This window comes from Geotrypetes seraphini, chromosome 1 (genome assembly GCF_902459505.1).
Source record: "Geotrypetes seraphini chromosome 1, aGeoSer1.1, whole genome shotgun sequence".
In the NCBI taxonomy this organism is placed as follows: Eukaryota; Metazoa; Chordata; class Amphibia; order Gymnophiona; family Dermophiidae; genus Geotrypetes; species Geotrypetes seraphini.
The window spans coordinates 367,670,989-367,688,298 of NC_047084.1; the positions used below are offsets into that span (position 1 = coordinate 367,670,989).

General features: G+C 44.5%; 1 protein-coding gene across 17 annotated transcripts in view; it reads right to left on the reverse strand.

Annotated features, from left to right (window-relative positions):
• Window positions 1-17,310, reverse strand: part of ADGRL3 (adhesion G protein-coupled receptor L3) — a 1,804,713-nt gene that overhangs the window by 1,769,137 nt on the left and 18,266 nt on the right. For 16 of the 17 annotated variants that reach the window (XM_033915103.1, XM_033915068.1, XM_033915049.1 and 13 more), the window contains exon 2: window positions 519-565. The exons of the other annotated variant lie outside the window; for it this stretch is intronic. The gene's annotated coding sequence lies outside the window, so the exon portion shown is untranslated. The remainder of the gene's footprint in view (window positions 1-518; window positions 566-17,310) is intronic. 17 annotated transcript variants of the gene reach the window in all.

Sequence of the window (17,310 nt, forward strand, 5' to 3'; positions counted from 1 at the left end):
GAAATCTAAGGAAATACTTTTTTACAGAAAGGGTGGTAGATGCATGGAACAGTCTCCTGGAAGAGGTGGGATAGGGATGTGGGATCCTTTGGAGAGAGAAAGAAATTATGGTTACTGCGGATGGGCAGACTAGACTGTACTAGTAGCTCTGGATCCAGAGGCACGGCCAGAAGCTAGTAAAAACTGCTTCTGAAAGAAATACATTCATTTATGCAGTGGCCCTGCAGGAGCAGGCCACCCAAAGACACTTTTATATTATTGTTTTCTCCCTTCAGAAGCCCTTATCAGACAATTTTAGTAAATATTACCAAGTTTCCAAGTTTATTCAAATCTTACTATCTCACAGCAAGGGTGGACCTTCTGGGCAGTTTACAATCTATAAAATCTAATGGGAACAGACAAGGGAAATTGGCGGCACAATATATCATATACGACATGAAAGTGAGATTAAGCGGGAGAGCTACAATTTTGTAAGGATAGAAGGGAGAGTAGATAAATTTGGTAAACTTTATATTTACCATGACTCCTCCAGTGTGGTTGAACATCCATCATATTCGATATGCATCTAAAAGGAGGAATGTTTTTAAATCAGCTTTAAACTTTTCAATAGAAGTCAGTAATTGAAGAGATAAGAGGTAAGGAATTCCAGAGATATGGGCCATTTCCATTTACAGAAAAAGTGGCAGCTCTAACATGTTTGGGAGCAATTTCATGATACATTGGAATTATAAGACAATTTTGATTTGCTGATCTAAGCGATCTCAAAAGAATTATGTGGACTTAAAAGACATATGAGATAAGGAGGCTATCCTACATTCAATGATTTAAAGGTCAATAGAAGTATTTCATATTCAATAGGATGATTAATAGGTAGCCAAAGTGCTGTTTTCAAAAATGGAATAATAATATTTGTTTTCACCAGAACTTGCTGAGTGTGTGTGGCTGTTTACCTGGCCCCATGGCTCGTCCTCACTCATGTTACCATAGGCACTTTGTCAAATGCTTTCTGAAAAGCCAAATACACTACGACAAGATTTTCATGTGGAAATCCCGGCATTTACACATGCAGTTGACACCCACATGGAAATTGTGATTTTGAGAAGGCCATGATATTGTATGTGTTATTGCTTTGGCCATATGCATATTTTCACATATATAGCAGAGGCATGTTGGGGGGGGGGGTTATGAGTGGCACATGGGTTTACATGTATAGAACCATGCCAACATGGAAGGTACATTTAAACATCTGTATTTACTGATGCTACAAAACACATACAAACACTGGCCTCACTTGTCTTTTGGGACTGCTTACCACCTTGTTCTGCTGTGTAGGAAAGGCAGTTTAACAACAATTTTAGTAAACCATAAACTAGGGTTACCGTATGGCTCCAGAAAAAGGAGGACGGATGTAGACATCCGGGCTTTACTTCCATTTCTTTCAATGGACATAAAGCCCAGACAGATTGTGAGCCCACTGGGACAGATAGGGGAAAATGCTTGTGTACCTGATTGTAAACCGCTTAGATTGGCGGTATATAAAGACCTAAATAAAAAATAAAATAAATAAAATCTGTCCTTCGAACTTCCATTGCTTTAAATGGACATGAAACCGGGATGTCTCAATCCGACTTCTTTTTTCTGGAGTCATATTGTAACACTACCATAAACCATCTAATTGTGAGTCTTACCCTAATTGCATCTTGCCACATAGGTTTGTCTTTGACTACCCCGTAAACACCTACACTGTCATCTCCCTCTCATTAACCTTTCTATTATCCCCCTGCAACCCCATGTGCTTATTATTCCCCAACCCCTTTCCCTCCCTCCTGAGTCCTCTTCAAACTCTTTGTGAGTATACCATCTGTCTGGGTATGTCTCTCCTATCTGAAAATCCATAGATGTGTGTATATGTATATGGGGGGAGGGAGGCTGCTACAGTACTGGTAAAGAGTTTCATAGGATGCTGGTGGAGGGTGTCACAGGGGACTAGATGGAGGCAGCCAGAAGTCATGAGTTTCAAGTTTATTAAAAATTTGATATACCGCCTTAAAATTGTCAAAGCGGTGTACATGACATTAAATATAAAGTTTAAAATTAGTAAAAATACCATTCAAAATTAATAACATACTATTAACATAGGGTAATTCCTAGACAAATCAGAACATAAGGGACGGAGGGTGGAACTACAATCATTTATTAAAAAAAGAGGAGAAAGGGTAGTACAAGAGGGAAGGGACGCTATGGTCTTCCTTAATTATCTTTAAGTTGCTGGAGGTTTTTGAATTGATCATCTGGAAGGTCAAAGATTGTATGCGTCCTTAAACATAAAGGTTTTTAAGTTCATTTTAAATTTATCAATGTTTTTCTCTTCTCTTAAGTGGGCGGGGAAAGAATTCCAGTGTTCAGGTGCACTTACCGAAAAAATACGTTTCCGGGTAATGTCATAAAAGAGATGTCTGACTGAGGGCATATGTAATAGATTTGGGGTATTTGATCTTAACATTCTAATGGAACTGTAAGGAATAATCAGCCTGTCCAAGAAAATGGGTGTATGAAGGGATTTTATTTTAAATGATTTTATTAGGAATGGAGTTACATGATCAAATTTTTTTCCTCTGTGTATTAGTTTAACAGCAGTGTTTTGAATAATTTGTAACCTATGAAGTTCTTTTTGAATGAGGCCATTATATAACGAGTTACAGTAGTCTAACTGAGAGATGACTAAGGACAAGTACAAGACTTGAAAGCACATGCATACACAGAATAAGAACAAGCACATACAGTATACACGTGTCACACCATCACAACTGAGCCGATGGTTCTTCTCTCTTGTCACCAGCACTCTTAGGGCAAGCGGCCCAGGAATGCTGGGACAGTAATTATACCCTTGTGACCTGAGGTAGGATTCACAAGGAATGTCAGGATACACTCTTAGCGTTTAAGGATTTTCACCTAAAAGTCAGAGGAGTCAGAATGAAAATCCGGACTGGATTTATTAAGTTCCACAACAGGAAAATGCCAACACACTTTGTTCAGGATTCTTTAAATAAATCAAGAAGCTTTCACAAAAGAAAGAAAAACAGCCTTAATGTTCTTGTCACATATTGTAAAGTCTTAAATCCAACCGGCCAAAAGAAAGTAAAAGAAAAACTCTGCACTCCTGAGTCTTAGCTTTAAAGTTCTTTGCTGCAATAAGCAGGAAACACAAACGGTCTTTTTGTCTTTGAAAAAAAAACGAAGTTTGTTCAAAAGGAGCAGTGTCACCGCACTGCACTATTTCAGCCGGTAGTAAGGCTGGCCAGGTGGTGTGCTCCACGTGCTGTAATATGCCACATAAAGAGCCCTCAATCCCACCTCAAACGTGGGGCTAAATTCCCCTCACCACACTGGCAAAACAAACAAAAGAAAAACCCAAAACAATTCAGCGTCCCCAAAGTCAAATTGAATTGCTGTACCTCTTAGTCAGGCAGGCAGGGGACAGCTTTGGATACACCTATATCCATGGGATGTTCTTCAAGGGTTGGTTCAACTCCCAAGTCCATGGCCTGTGGACTTTCAGAACACATCGGAGACAGCACAGCATCTGCTTCTCCAAGCTCCATACCTTCAGGCCATTGAGGGTTCTGCAGAGCTCCTAGTCCTGAGCTAGCCAGAGGGAACTGTTCCTGGGACTGGTTTCCCCCTCTCCAGCCCTCCCTCTCCCTTCCTAACCGTTCAGACCTTAGGTTATGGAGTTTACAGCCCCGCCCAACCTCCCCAGCTGAAATACATTTCTGGTTGGAAACCTTGGGCAGGAAAGGGGGAGAGGAAGTCTGGAATTCTACCCCCACGCTCCCTCTGCTGGAATTAGAGGAAATGTCAGGCAAAAAGCTATCTTGGGGTTTAAACTGATGAGGAAGGGAATTATCTGTTCTAGCCACCGGCTTTGGGCTAGGATCAACCCTAGCTGGCATACCCTGCATATCACACTCTCTGACACTGCAGGAGTGTAGTGAATGTTCTAAATGAGCGAGGTCTTGTAATACAAGTACGTATAGTATTTTGTATTAAAGTTTTTTGGTTGTGGAATGAATCATCTGAGTTTCCATTATTTCCTATGGGGAAATTAGCTTTGATATGCTTCTGGAATTAATTATGCTAGCAAACCAAGGTTTTGCTGTAGTTACAAATTCAAGTAGGTCATTGTTGGCTTATCGTTATGTCCCAGGAGTTGCATTAAACAATTTAGAAATGGTCTTTTACAACTGACATTTCAGTTACTTCTGGGTTGGCTCCCTGCCTTGGTACAGAAGTGTTTTTAAAAGTTTTCTGAACCTGAGATAGTGGTCATAAGATCGTAGGGTAACTGGTAGTTGGTTCCAGCACTTTGCTAATTGATATTGGATGGATAAGGTAATTTGCCTGGTAGACTTTATATTGTTGCATGATGGGAATTTTAAGTGCTGCTTGCTGGGGCCAGCCATGGATCTGGATAATACCGCGGAAAATCATTACAGAATGGCTATATGCTTCAAGGCTTAGAAGTACTGTGCTGCTGGAAAGACCTCTCTAAAGTAGAATATTATGCCTGGTGGAACAACGTATGTCTTGTTGCTAAATATGAAAGAGTTTTAGCAGAAAAAAGAAACACACTTCCCACATACTTGCTAATCTGGTCGCCTCTACACCAATATTGTGAGAGTTAGCACACTATTACTTTCCATGATGACTTTATGTAGTGTTCATTGAGCCTCTTCTGTTCTGTGCGCTGGACATCTTACGTCTTATGTCTATTTGAAACATTTTGTAGATGCTATATACTGTTTATGTGAATTCATGATAATACACTGTATTGTATTCAATGCATCACTGCATATTGTATTTCTTTTCATAGGCTGTTTTGTTATATTGAAAAGACTCAATAAAATTTTTTGATCTGGAAAAAAAAAAAAAAGTACCGCCAATATCCAGTGCAGGAGTCTGGATAACTATTTAATGAGCTAGGAGAACAAAATATTCCGGTAAAACTATAAATGTCACAGTCAGTGTTTAAAAACAACACCAAGGGGCCCTTTTACTAAGCTGCTGCAAAATTTGCAGCTACTGTGGCTTAACATGGCATTTTATCACTAGTAGCTGTAAATTTAATGTGGCACCTACTGGGGATGTTTCCTAGTGCACGTTGTACATTAATAGTCGTATTAGTAAAAGGTACCTGTTTCCCAGTTAAGGTGGAAGCACTTAGGACTAGATTCAGTAAATGGTACACAAATGTGGGTGCCAACCCGCCCACCCCCCTCAAAAAAAAAAACCCCAACCACATACAGTGCTGTTCTAGAAAAGACGCTCTGAGCTGTATGCGTTTTATAGAATAGCGCTTAGAGCAATTTCTAAACCGAACTTTGGATATGAGGATTTACACCAACTGAAACCTGGTGTAAATTCCGGTGCATAGATTAGGCACAGATTCCCAACATTCAGTAATAGAGTAATTCAGGAACACATAAGCCCCTATTATCAAAAACTCCACTGGCTGCCCCTGGAGGCGCGAATTCTGGCTCTCCTGCCTGTGTTATAAATCAATATTTGGTCTGGCCCCCACTTATCTAGTTATCAATTTAACCTGGCAAGTTCTATTAGGCCCACACGAAGAATACATACAATAAAGACCTGCCACTACAAAAGATTCCTGGACAGAACCCTTGCCTTCCAGGCAGGCAAATGGAACGATTGGCTGAGTAACGTTATTACGTTCTCTTCAACCTACTTCAATTTCAGAAAATTGGTCAAAACGAGTTTGTTCAATCGATTTGTAAACTAAGAATTTTTATAGCTCTGCTATTCCAACCAGTAAAGCACAGTTACTTACCGTAACAGGTGTTATCCAGGGACAGCAGGCAGATATTCTTGACTGATGGGTGACGGCACCGACGGAGCCCCGGTACGGACAATTTTAGAGTGATTGCACTCTAAGAACTTTAGAAAGTTCTAGCTTGGCCGCACCGCGCACGCGCGAGTGCCTTCCCGCCCGACAGAGGCGCGCGGTCCCTCAGTTAGTATAAGCCAGCTAAGAAGCCAACCCGGGGAGGTGGGTGGGACGCAAGAATATCTGCCTGCTGTCCCTGGATAACACCTGTTACGGTAAGTAACTGTGCTTTATCCCAGGACAAGCAGGCAGCATATTCTTGACTGATGGGTGACCTCCAAGCTAACAAAAAGAGGGATGGAGGGAAGGTTGGCCATTAGGAAAACAAATTTTGCAAAACAGATTGGCCGAAGTGTCCATCCCGTCTGGAGAAAGCATCCAGACAATAATGAGATGTAAAAGTGTGAACTGAGGACCAAGTAGCAGCCTTACAGATTTCCTCAATAGGAGTGGAACGGAGGAAAGCTACAGAAGCTGCCATTGCTCTGACTCTATGGGCCGTGACAGAACCTTCCAGTGTCAGTCCGGTCTGAGCATAACAGAATGAAATGCACGCTGCTAGCCAATTAGACAACGTACGTTTAGAAACGGGACGTCCCAATTTATTTGGATCAAAGGACAGAAAAAGTTGGGGAACTGATCTGTGGGGTTTCGTACGCTCTAGATAGTAAGCCAGAGCCCTTTTACAATCCAAAGTATGTAAAGCTTGTTCTCCAGAATGAGAATGAGGTTTTGGAAAGAAAACAGGTAGAACAATGGATTGGTTGAGATGGAATTCAGAGACAACCTTAGGGAGAAACTTTGGATGTGTACGCAAAACCACCTTGTCATGGTGAAAAACCGTAAAAGGTGGATCTGCGACCAGTGCATGAAGCTCACTGACCCTCCTGGCAGAGGTAAGAGCAATAAGGAAAAGCACTTTCCAAGTAAGAAACTTGAAAGGAGAGGTAGCCAAAGGTTCAAATGGAGGCTTCATTAAGGCGGAAAGAACCACATTGAGATCCCAGATAACAGGAGGGGCTTTAAGAGGTGGTTTCACATTGAAAAGCCCTCGCATGAACCTGGATACCAGGGGATGAGCTGAGAGAAGTTTTCCATGGACTGGCTCATGAAAAGCTGCAATGGCACTGAGGTGGACTCTGATGGAAGAGGACTTAAGGCCAGAGTCAGACAAAGAAAGCAAATAATCCAACAATGTCTCCACTGCCAGAGAAGTTGGATCAAGATGATGAAGAAGACACCAGGAGGAAAATCTCGTCCACTTCTGATGGTAACATTGCAGAGTGGTTGGTTTCCTGGAGGCATTCAGAATGGAACGAACAGGCTGAGATAAAAGAGTATCATGAGATGTCAGCCCGAGAGATACCAAGCTGTCAGGTGCAGAGACTGGAGGTTGGGATGTAGAAGGGTTTCCTGCTGTTGCGTAAGCAGAGAAGGAAACAGAGGAAGAAGAAAAGGTTCCCTGGAACTGAGTTGAAGTAGAAGGGAGAACCAATGTTGCCTGGGCCACCTCGGAGCAATCAGAATCATTGTGGCTCGTTCCCTCTTGAGCTTGAATAAGGTTCTCAACATTAGAGGCAGAGGAGGGAAGGCGTACAGGAACAGATTCGACCAGTCTAGGAGAAAAGCATCCGCTGCCAGACGGTGAGGAGAGTAAAGTCTGGAGCAAAATAGGGGCAGCTGGTGATTGTGAGGAGCTGCAAAGAGGTCTATCTGAGGAGTGCCCCATTGAGTGAAGATAGACTGCAGAGTTACAGGATCGAGTGTCCACTCGTGAGGCTGGAGAATTCTGCTGAGTTTGTCCGCTAAAGAATTCTGTGCTCCCTGAATGTAGATAGCTTTCAGGAAGAGATGGTGATCTATGGCCCAATTCCAGATCTTTTGAGCTTCTTGGCATAAAAGGCGAGAGCCTGTCCCACCCTGTTTGTTGATGTAGTACATCGCAACCTGATTGTCTGTGCACAACAGAAGGACCTGAGGAAATAGAAGATGTTGGAAGGCCTTGAGGGCATAAAACATCGCTCTGAGTTCCAGGAAATTGATTTGATGCTTCTTTTCCTGGGCTGTCCAAAGACCTTGAGTCTGGAACTCGTTCAAGTGAGCTCCCCATGCATAAAGAGAGGCGTCGGTGGTGATGACTAGTTGATGAGGAGGCTGATGGAACAGAAGACCTCTGGATAGATTTGAGGATACCAACCACCATTGAAGAGACTGACGAAGAGATGATGTCACAGATATGTGTCGTGAGCAAGGATCCGTCGCTTGGGACCACTGAGTAGCAAGGGTCCATTGAGGAGTGCGCAGGTGAAGACGTGCGAGGGGCGTGACATGAACTGTAGATGCCATGTGCCCCAAAAGTATCATCATTTGCCTGGCTGAGATGGAAGGTAGTGAAAGCACCTGCTGACATAGAGACTGAAGGGTCTGAAGACGATTGGATGGTAGGAAAGCTCTCATGAGGAGTGTGTCCAGGATTGCTCCAATGAATTGAAGTCTCTGAGTGGGGATGAGATGAGATTTGGGTAGATTGATCTCGAACCCCAGAATTCGTAGAAACAAGATGGTTTGGTTGGTGGCCAGAAGAACTGCTTGGGCGGATGTGGCCTTGATTAACCAGTCGTCCAGGTAAGGGAAGACCTGTAGGTGGTGAGAGCGTAGAAATGCCGCTACCACAATGAGACACTTGGTGAAGACCCTTGGAGAGGAGGCAAGGCCGAAGGGCAGCACCTTGTATTGGTAATGACAATGATTGATCATGAAACGGAGATACTGTCTTGAGGTTACATGGATCGGTATGTGAGTGTATGCCTCTTTGAGATCGAGGGAGCATAGCCAGTCGTTTTGATTGAGAAGAGGATAAAGGATGGCTAAAGAAAGCATCTTGAATTTTTCTTTTACCAGATGTTTGTTGAGATCGCAGAGATCCAAAATCGGTCTGAGATCTCCTGTTTTTTTGGGGACTAGAAAATAACGGGAGTAGAATCCCTGCCCTTTTTGATCTAGAGGAACTTCTTCTATAGCGTTTAGAAGGAGGGATTGAACTTCCTGAATGAGGAGGGCAGATTGAGGACTGTTCAAAGCAGACTCTTTTGGCAGGTTTTGGGATGGAAGAGTCTGAAAGTTGAGAGAGTAGCCGTGGCGGATGATGTTGAGGACCCATTGGTCCGAAGTGATAACTTCCCATCGGCTGAGGAACAGAGAAAGTCGACCTCCTATAGGTTGAGGCAGGAGAGCAGGAATAGGAATACTGGCTATACTGTGGAGAATGAAGTCAAAAGGGCTGTGACTTCTGCTGAGGAGGTGGTTTCACAGGTTGCTGCTGTGGCTGCTGTCTGGGAGGCTGACGTTGTTGCTGCCTTTGACGCCTGGGTTGCTGAGCAGTGGTAGGTAATGGCCGAGCTGTGAAGCGGCGTTGATAGGCCGACTGCTGCCTATATGGTTTTGGCGGAGGAGGCTTCTTTTTATTTTTAAGCAGGGTATCCCAGCGTGTCTCATGAGCAGAGAGCTTTTGTGTGGTTGAGTCCATGGATTCCCCAAAGAGCTCATCCCCTAGGCAAGGGGCGTTGGCTAACCGATCCTGATGATTAACATCAAGGTCGGATACCCGAAGCCAGGCCAGGCGACGCATAGCTACTGACATTGCTGTCGCTCTGGATGTAAGTTCAAAGGTGTCATATATGGATCTAACCATGAACTTACGTAATTGAAAAAGAGACGACAAGCAGGTATGAAAGGAGTGATGTTTTCGTGAAGGAAGGTACTTTTCGAAGGAAGCCATGGTGGTAAGGAGATGCTTCAAATAAAAAGAAAAATGAAAAGCATAATTGCTAGCTCTATTTGCTAACATAGCATTTTGGTAGAGCCTCTTACCAAATTTATCCATGGCTCTACCTTCTCTGCCAGGAGGTACCGATGCATATACACTGGCTCCTGAAGATTTTTTAAGGGTGGATTCGACAGTTAAGGATTCGTGTGGAAGTTGAGGTTTGTCGAACCCAGGAATGGGAATTACCTTATATAGAGAATCCAGTTTACGTGGGGCCCCTGGGACAGTTAAAGGAGTCTCTAAATTTTTATAGAAAGTCTCCCTCAAGATGTCATGAAGAGGGAGTTTCAAAAATTCCTTTGGAGGCTGGTCAAAATCAAGGGCATCCAAAAAAGCTTTGGACTTTTTGGATTCAGCCTCCAAAGGAATGGATAAGGAGTCACACATCTCTTTCAAAAAACAGGAGAAAGAGGAAGTGACTTGTTTGGAGGATGGGTCAGGGACAGTGGAATCCTCCTCCTCTGAGGAACATTCGCCTTCAGAAAGAAAGGGTTCCTCTGAGTCTCCCCACAGATCAGGATCCCTGACATGGGGAGTATGGTCCCGAGACTCAGGTGTCGATGATTGTAAGTGTCGGGTTTTGTGTAACAACTTACTCGACCTCATCGATATCGAGTCAGGAGATGTTATCGGTCGCACCGGTGCCGAAGTCTGCACCGATTGATGGTGAGCTCTCGGCTCCGGTGCAAGAACGGGCATCGATACCGATGAGGTTAGTTGAAGCGGTACCGAAATAGTGGAAGCAGGTAACACAGGCTGTTCCACAATCGGTACCGGTAGCTCGGTGCGGACCGGCACCGGAAGGTTCAGAGCCAGGATAGCAGGAAGGAGCTGTTTCAATTGGTCCTTAAGCTGCACCTGAAGGATGGCCGTGATGCGGTCATCAAGGGATGGCACCGGTACCGCCTTTTTCTTCTGCGGTACCTGCGGTGCCGTTCGACGCCCCGGAGATGAGGAGCCCGATGTCGAGGGACTCACCTCTATAGGGGCGGAACGCTTCCGCTGGCGTCTCACAGTCGGCAGGATTGGACTCACTGCACTCGAGACCGGAGGACGCTCCAGCGGGGAAGGCTTCTTAGCCGGCTTACCTGACTGGTGAGACGCCGGTGCGGAATCACGCGGCGTCGAAGAAGAGGGTGCCGACTGAATCGGTGCCGAAGCTGGAGTCGATGGAACGGGATCGGACATCTCGGCACCGAACAATAATCGCTGCTGGATTTGGCGATTTTTTAATGTCCGTTTTTTTAGAGTGGCACAGCGGGTGCAAGTAGAGGCCTGATGCTCAGGACCCAAACACTGTAAACACCAGTTGTGTGGGTCCGTGAGAGATATAGGCCGAGCACACCGCTGGCACTTTTTAAAACCCGGTTGAGGGGGCATGAAAGGAAAAACGGCTTCAGCCAAATCGAAGGCCGAGGCTTCGATGGTGGCAGAAGGCCCCGCCGGGGAAAGATTAAATGAAAGAAAAAATGAAGGATTTTTTTTTTTTTTTTACCAAATAGAAAAAAGAATAGAAATAAGATTAAATAATCAAAAGTTTACGCGAGCGGGAAGGCAAAGAGAAAAAAGTTTCAATAGCCGTTGAAAACGCGTCTTCTTAGCTCCGCGGAAACTAAGAAACTGAGGGACCGCGCGCCTCTGTCGGGCGGGAAGGCACTCGCGCGTGCGCGGTGCGGCCGAGCTAGAACTTTCTAAAGTTCTTAGAGTGCAATCACTCTAAAATTGTCCGTACCGGGGCTCCGTCGGTGCCGTCACCCATCAGTCAAGAATATGCTGCCTGCTTGTCCTGGGATAACCTTAAGAACTATATAGCTTTCCACTTCTTTCATTATGTAAGATTGTATTGATGACTCTGAATTGTGACCTCTTCGCTGATTGTCCAGCGCTTCTTGTTATAAACCGCCTCGAATTTCATGGCTTTGGCGGTATATAAGAATAAAAATTATTATTATTATTAATAGTGAGTGCATCTTTAGTGAATGCCCTTAGCCCGCCCATAGCCATGCTCGCTTCCGAGTTGTGTGCTAAAAGAATGACTCATGGATCTTTACAGAATAGTGCATAGCGAGATGCACCTGAATATCCAACTGGTTGCCAATTAGCACCAATAATTGATTGTTAGAACCCAATTATTGCTACTTAATTGGCTAGTAAGCCAGTTTCATTGAACACACGTTTCAGGATCCTGTGCAATTTTGTTTGCCATTTATAGAGTCTGGGGGTTAGTGCCTTCTATTGAGGGGGGGGGTCGGCAAGTGGTCGTGTGTTAACTCTGTTAGGCAGTTAGCACATGGTAAGTGCAATGTGTTAATTCCAAACGCCTTCCATATCCACTCTCTGCTGATGCCCCGCCTCTTTACACAAAAAGCACTTGACGAGCAATTTACCACATGGCAACTTCTAAATTACCACAGCGCTCCTAAATGTGTCTTTGTGTTAATAGTTGCTGCATGGCAAACTGTACATTGAGACCCTGATACTAAAAACTGCAACATCTAGGTGCCATTGAGCACAATTGTCAATTATCTGCTAGGCACCGTTTAAAGAATTGTACCTAACAGTGCCGATAGGCATTGAAACCTTAACCTTTTCCTATCGTGTGTCCCGGATGACGGGACATTCCAAAAATGTCGTTGCCATCATATGTCACAACAAAGAAAAATGTTTTTGTTTTCGTTGCCATCGTATGTCCCATACTAATAAAGAGCCAGGAACACAAAATATTTGAATTTACAGACTTATGACTTATTTACATTATGTTTACAATAGCCGTAAATGATAACGGTGAATAATACAAAACTTTGCTAAAATAATTACGATTGGAAGCAGGGTAGCATAAAATATATTACGATAGGAAAAGGTTAAGTGCACTCCCATTTAGGCCAGGGTTTTCTTGGCCTACATGAGTGTGCCTAAATTAGGCGCTTGATAGCACCTAAATCAAATGATGCCCAAAATCTACCACAAATCCACCCAGAATCCACTCCTAACCACATCTACTTGCTGGTAGGTGCCTCATAGTAGATGCCTACAAAGTTAGGTGCCTACCAGATAATTGATTTTTTAATGGGTTTTCTTTTCAAATTGTGGTACAGATTAAGCCAGTTAAGATAATTACCCCCCCATACCCCCTTTTACCAAGCTGCACTAGAGAATTTTCTTGCTGGTTGGTGAGGTAAATGCTCTGACGCTCATAGAAATTCTATGACTGTCGGAGCATTTACCACACCAGCCCGCGCTGAAAGCCTCTAGCGCAGCTCGATAAAAGGGGCCATAAATTAGGCACCTAGATAAGCTAAGCACACCGACCTAGGCGCCTAAATTCAGGCGCTGTTTATGGAATCCAGGCCTGAGTGCTTAACCCAGCTTAGAAAAAGGGCCCTCAAGCATGGAGTTTGATAATATCGGGAAGAATAATTTCTAAAATGAGCCAAAAAAATGTCTAGAAGTGCTGTAAACCAAATATCCAAAAACAATCTGCAAATGAACTGAAATATTTTTCAGTTCACACCATTAATCCTGTCTGGAGACATTTAAAAAAAAAAAAGTTTTGTGGTTAAAGGGAGAATGGCTTTAAAGCATTATTTTTTCTGACATAAATATCTGTCAAATTTCATTTTAATGTTAAGTTTCCATCTCAGATGCATTGAAGCGTTTAATCTATGATCCTGGCCCCTTTTTTTTGTGTACTATTGATTCTGCTTCGGATTTTTTTAGTGTTGTTATTTTAGTATTCACAACAATTCTTTGCACTTTGGGCCCTCCCCTTTATAAAGCCACAGTATCAGCTGCCGTGCGGCAAATGCTCTGATGCCCATTAAATTCCTATGGGCGTCACAGTGAATACCGCGGCAGCAGCAGCTACCGTGGCTTTGTAAAAGGAGCCCTTAGCAATAAACATATGATAAAAGTGTTTGCAGCTCCTTCTACCCTTTTTCTCACACACATAAAAGTAATATAACACCCCCCACCCTTTTTTTTACTAAGACACAATAGAGGTTTCTACTGCCGCCTGGAGCTCTAAATGCTCCAATGCTGCTCCGACAGTCATAGAATTCCTATGAGCATCGGAACAATGTTGGAGCATTTAGCGCTTTAGGGCATGGTAGAAACCTCTATTGCGGCTTAGTAAAAGTAGGGTGTGTGGGGGGGGGGTAATGAATTGGCAACTTCAGTCAGAAGAACCTTGTTTCAAATATTGTATGTATTTCTGGTCTTGGTATTAGAATAAAAATCTTTTCTGCTTTTTTGTCTCCTGTTCTTCCTGGCCCTCTTTTGAGCTGTACTAAGTTGATCTACCTATAAAAAAAAATTAAGTGGGCTTCATTTTCAAAACTGAACAATGATCAGTCTTGAGCATGTGGCAGAGGAAAGCATGACACGTGGTCATTTTCGAATGTTCATTTCTACTTTTTGCAAATGTGAAGTTTCCAAAATGAAGCCAGCTTATGTTGTTTTAATAAATTTGGAGGGGGGGGTCCTTTTATTAAACTGCTGTAAGCACTATCACAACTTAAAATTCTAGTGTGGAACAATTTTTAAACTCTGGGGCTGAATCTAGGGCCAGAGAGTAGGCATATTATGTGCTAATCGGTTAGTGTGTTTGCATTTCTAACCTTAAGGCCTTCTTCAGACTGCCACTTTGACACTAATTTCTTGCGTTCTTGGTTTTATGCAGTCTCCTACCACTAATGCATTGTACTGAGCAAATAAGTGCATCTACATTGCTGTGTGCTAACTGAATAGTGCATGGTCTTCATTCATTTTTAAGCTGGGGCCACTTTGGATTCTAATGAGCCTAAGGAGAGCCACCAAATATCTTCCTATATGGGGCCATGATACTACTGACCAGTGTATGTCTATGACATCCATCTCTACCAGCCCACCTTCAAACTTCAAAAGAGCTTTCATATCTCTGAGTATACGGGAGCAATATCAATCTTTGACTGCTTTTATAATGTGGTTTGATAATCAGGAGATTTGTTAAGCCATTGCATCCATTTTTGGAATTAACTTAACATTCAATTTTTCTGCTTTCTTCTCAAAATCTACTTTTCCATGTCTTCCCTTCCTCTCTTTCTCTTCTTCCCTCCCTATTTCCATGGTCTGACATCTCTCTCCTTCCCCCCAGTGTAACATTTTTCTTTCCCTTCCTCCTTTCTGCCCACTGCAGTCCATCTTCCTTCCCTTCCGCCTTTCTGACCCTCTCCCATCCAACATTTCTCCCTCCATTCCACCAGTCCATTTTTTCTCTCTTCCTCCTGCATGCTTCTCCTCTGGTCCTCCTTCCCTCCCCCAACCAACATCTCTCTCTCCCCCTCCATGAGTCCAACTCTGCCATCTCTGCCCTCTCCCTCTTCTACAGTGTAACATTTCTCCTTCCCTTTCTGTCCTCCCCATCAGTCTCGTCCTCTCCATTAATCCAACACTTTCTCTCTCTGTCCTTGCCTCTTCCCTCGAGTGGCATCCCTCCTTCCCACCCCCCAGCTCAACATGCTCTCTCCCCATGCACCATCTCACCCTCCCCTCCCCTCCAGTGTATACCACCTTTCCTTTCCCTCCCTTTCTGCCAGGTCCAGCAGCACCTCTTCTCTCTTCCTTTTACCTCCCCCCTGTCCAGCAGTACCTATTCCCTCCTCCCCCTGCCCAGCAGTACCCCTTCCCTGCTTCCCCTGTCCAACAGTACCCCTTCTCCCTTTCATTCCTCCCCTGTGCAGCAATGCCTCCCCTTTCTGTAGCCTAGCGGTAGCTCACTATGTACTTTTAACTTAGCCATACAGCTGCCGCTAACATTAGTTTAGTCGCGGTTTCATCAGGCAGCCTCGGGGCTTTTGCTAGGCCAGCCCGCCTCGCATCATCAAAGTCGGCCAGCCTAGCAAAGGCCCCGAGGCTGCCTGATGAAACCGCGGCTAAACTAATGCTAATGGCAGCTGTGTGGCTAAGTTAAAATCACACTGAGCTGCCGCTGCTGATCCGGGGGTGGGGAAAGAAGAAGAAGAGTCCCGGCAGTGTATCGGCAGCAGAAGGCAGGAAGTAAGTCAACTGATGCTGGCACCGGAGCCTCTCTTCCTGCCCAGTGTGCTGCTTCTGAGATTGCGTATAACCTCGGGCCACAAAATAGTACCTGGAGGGCAGCAAGTTTGAGACCGCTGCTTTAGAGGAAAGGCAGGAGAGGGGAGATATGATAGAGATGTTTAAATACCAATGTGGTGTAAATTCACATGAGTCGAGTCTCTTTCATTTGAAAGGAAGTTCTGGAATGAGAGGGCATAGGATGAAGTTAAGATGTGATAGGCTCAGGAGTAATCTAAGGAAATGCTTTTTTACAGACAGGTTGGTAGATGTATGGAACAGTCTCCTGGATGAAATGGTAGAGACAGAGACTGTATCTGAATTCAAGAAGTCGTGGGACAGGTATGTGGAACTCTTAGAAAGAGGAAGTGATAATGGTTACTGTAGATGGGCAGATTAGCTGGGCCATTTGGCCTTTATCTACCATCAGGTTTCTATGTTAATGCAGTAGTCAACTGTATGCTCATTGATTAAAGCAAGCTGTGGCATTTATATAGCACTAATTTCTTCATTGAGTGAAGATTCTACCACAAGGATCTGTTCATTGACCCCTTAGATCAGGGGTGCCCAACACGTCGATCGCGATCGACCAGTAGCTCAGGAAGGCAACGCGAGTCGATAGCGGAGCCCATCCCGGGCTCCGTGATAGACTTGTGTTGCCGTCCTGATCTACTGGGCCGATCAGCCTTCCTCTCCAGTGTTCTCTCTAGGGCCTTTTAGCTGGGTGGTCCGCCCAGCTATCATCTGCTGCTGCCGCCGTTGCTGAACATTAAAAAAAAACAAAAAAAAACCGGCTTGGAGATTTCAGCCCGTAGCGAACTTATGCTCCGTGGCTCTAACGTGTGCGGGCCGGCTTCCCTTCTCTTCCCTCAGAAACCGGAAGTTATGTCCGGGGGGAGGGGGGAAGAAGGGAAGCCGGCACGCACATGTTGAGAGCCCTGAAGCAAGCGTTTGCTATGGGCTAAGGCGGGAGACAGGTTAGTGAAGCATTTGCTCTTCTTGCTGCCGGGTCCTGCCTACTTTCTGTTTCCGCGAAGGCAAGACCCGGCAGCATTTCCCCCAATAGGTCGATCGCGATCTTGGGCCAATCAGCCTTCCTCTCCCCGACGGCAGAATTGACGTCGGGGAGAGGAATGCTGGTCGGCCGAAGCAGGGACAGCTTGGGGCAGCGTCGGCTTTCGGGCCTGTTATTGGTGGCGGTTTGGGGCCTGGTCCCCGATGGCAGTGGCTTGGGGGAGGGCAGGGAGAAAGAAAGAAAAAGGGCAGGCAGGGAGACAGAAGGAAAGAAGAGAAACAGAAAAAAAAGAAAGGAAGGCAGAGAGAAAGAAAGGGCAGGGAGAGAGGAAGGAAAAGTTGGGGGAGGGAATGAGGTCTGGAGGAGAGGAAGCATACAGGCTAAAAGAAGGGAAGAAAGATTGGATGCACAGTCTGAAGAAGAAAGTGCAACCAGAGACTCATGAAATCACCAGACAAGGTAGGAAAAATGATTTTATTTTAAATTTAGTGA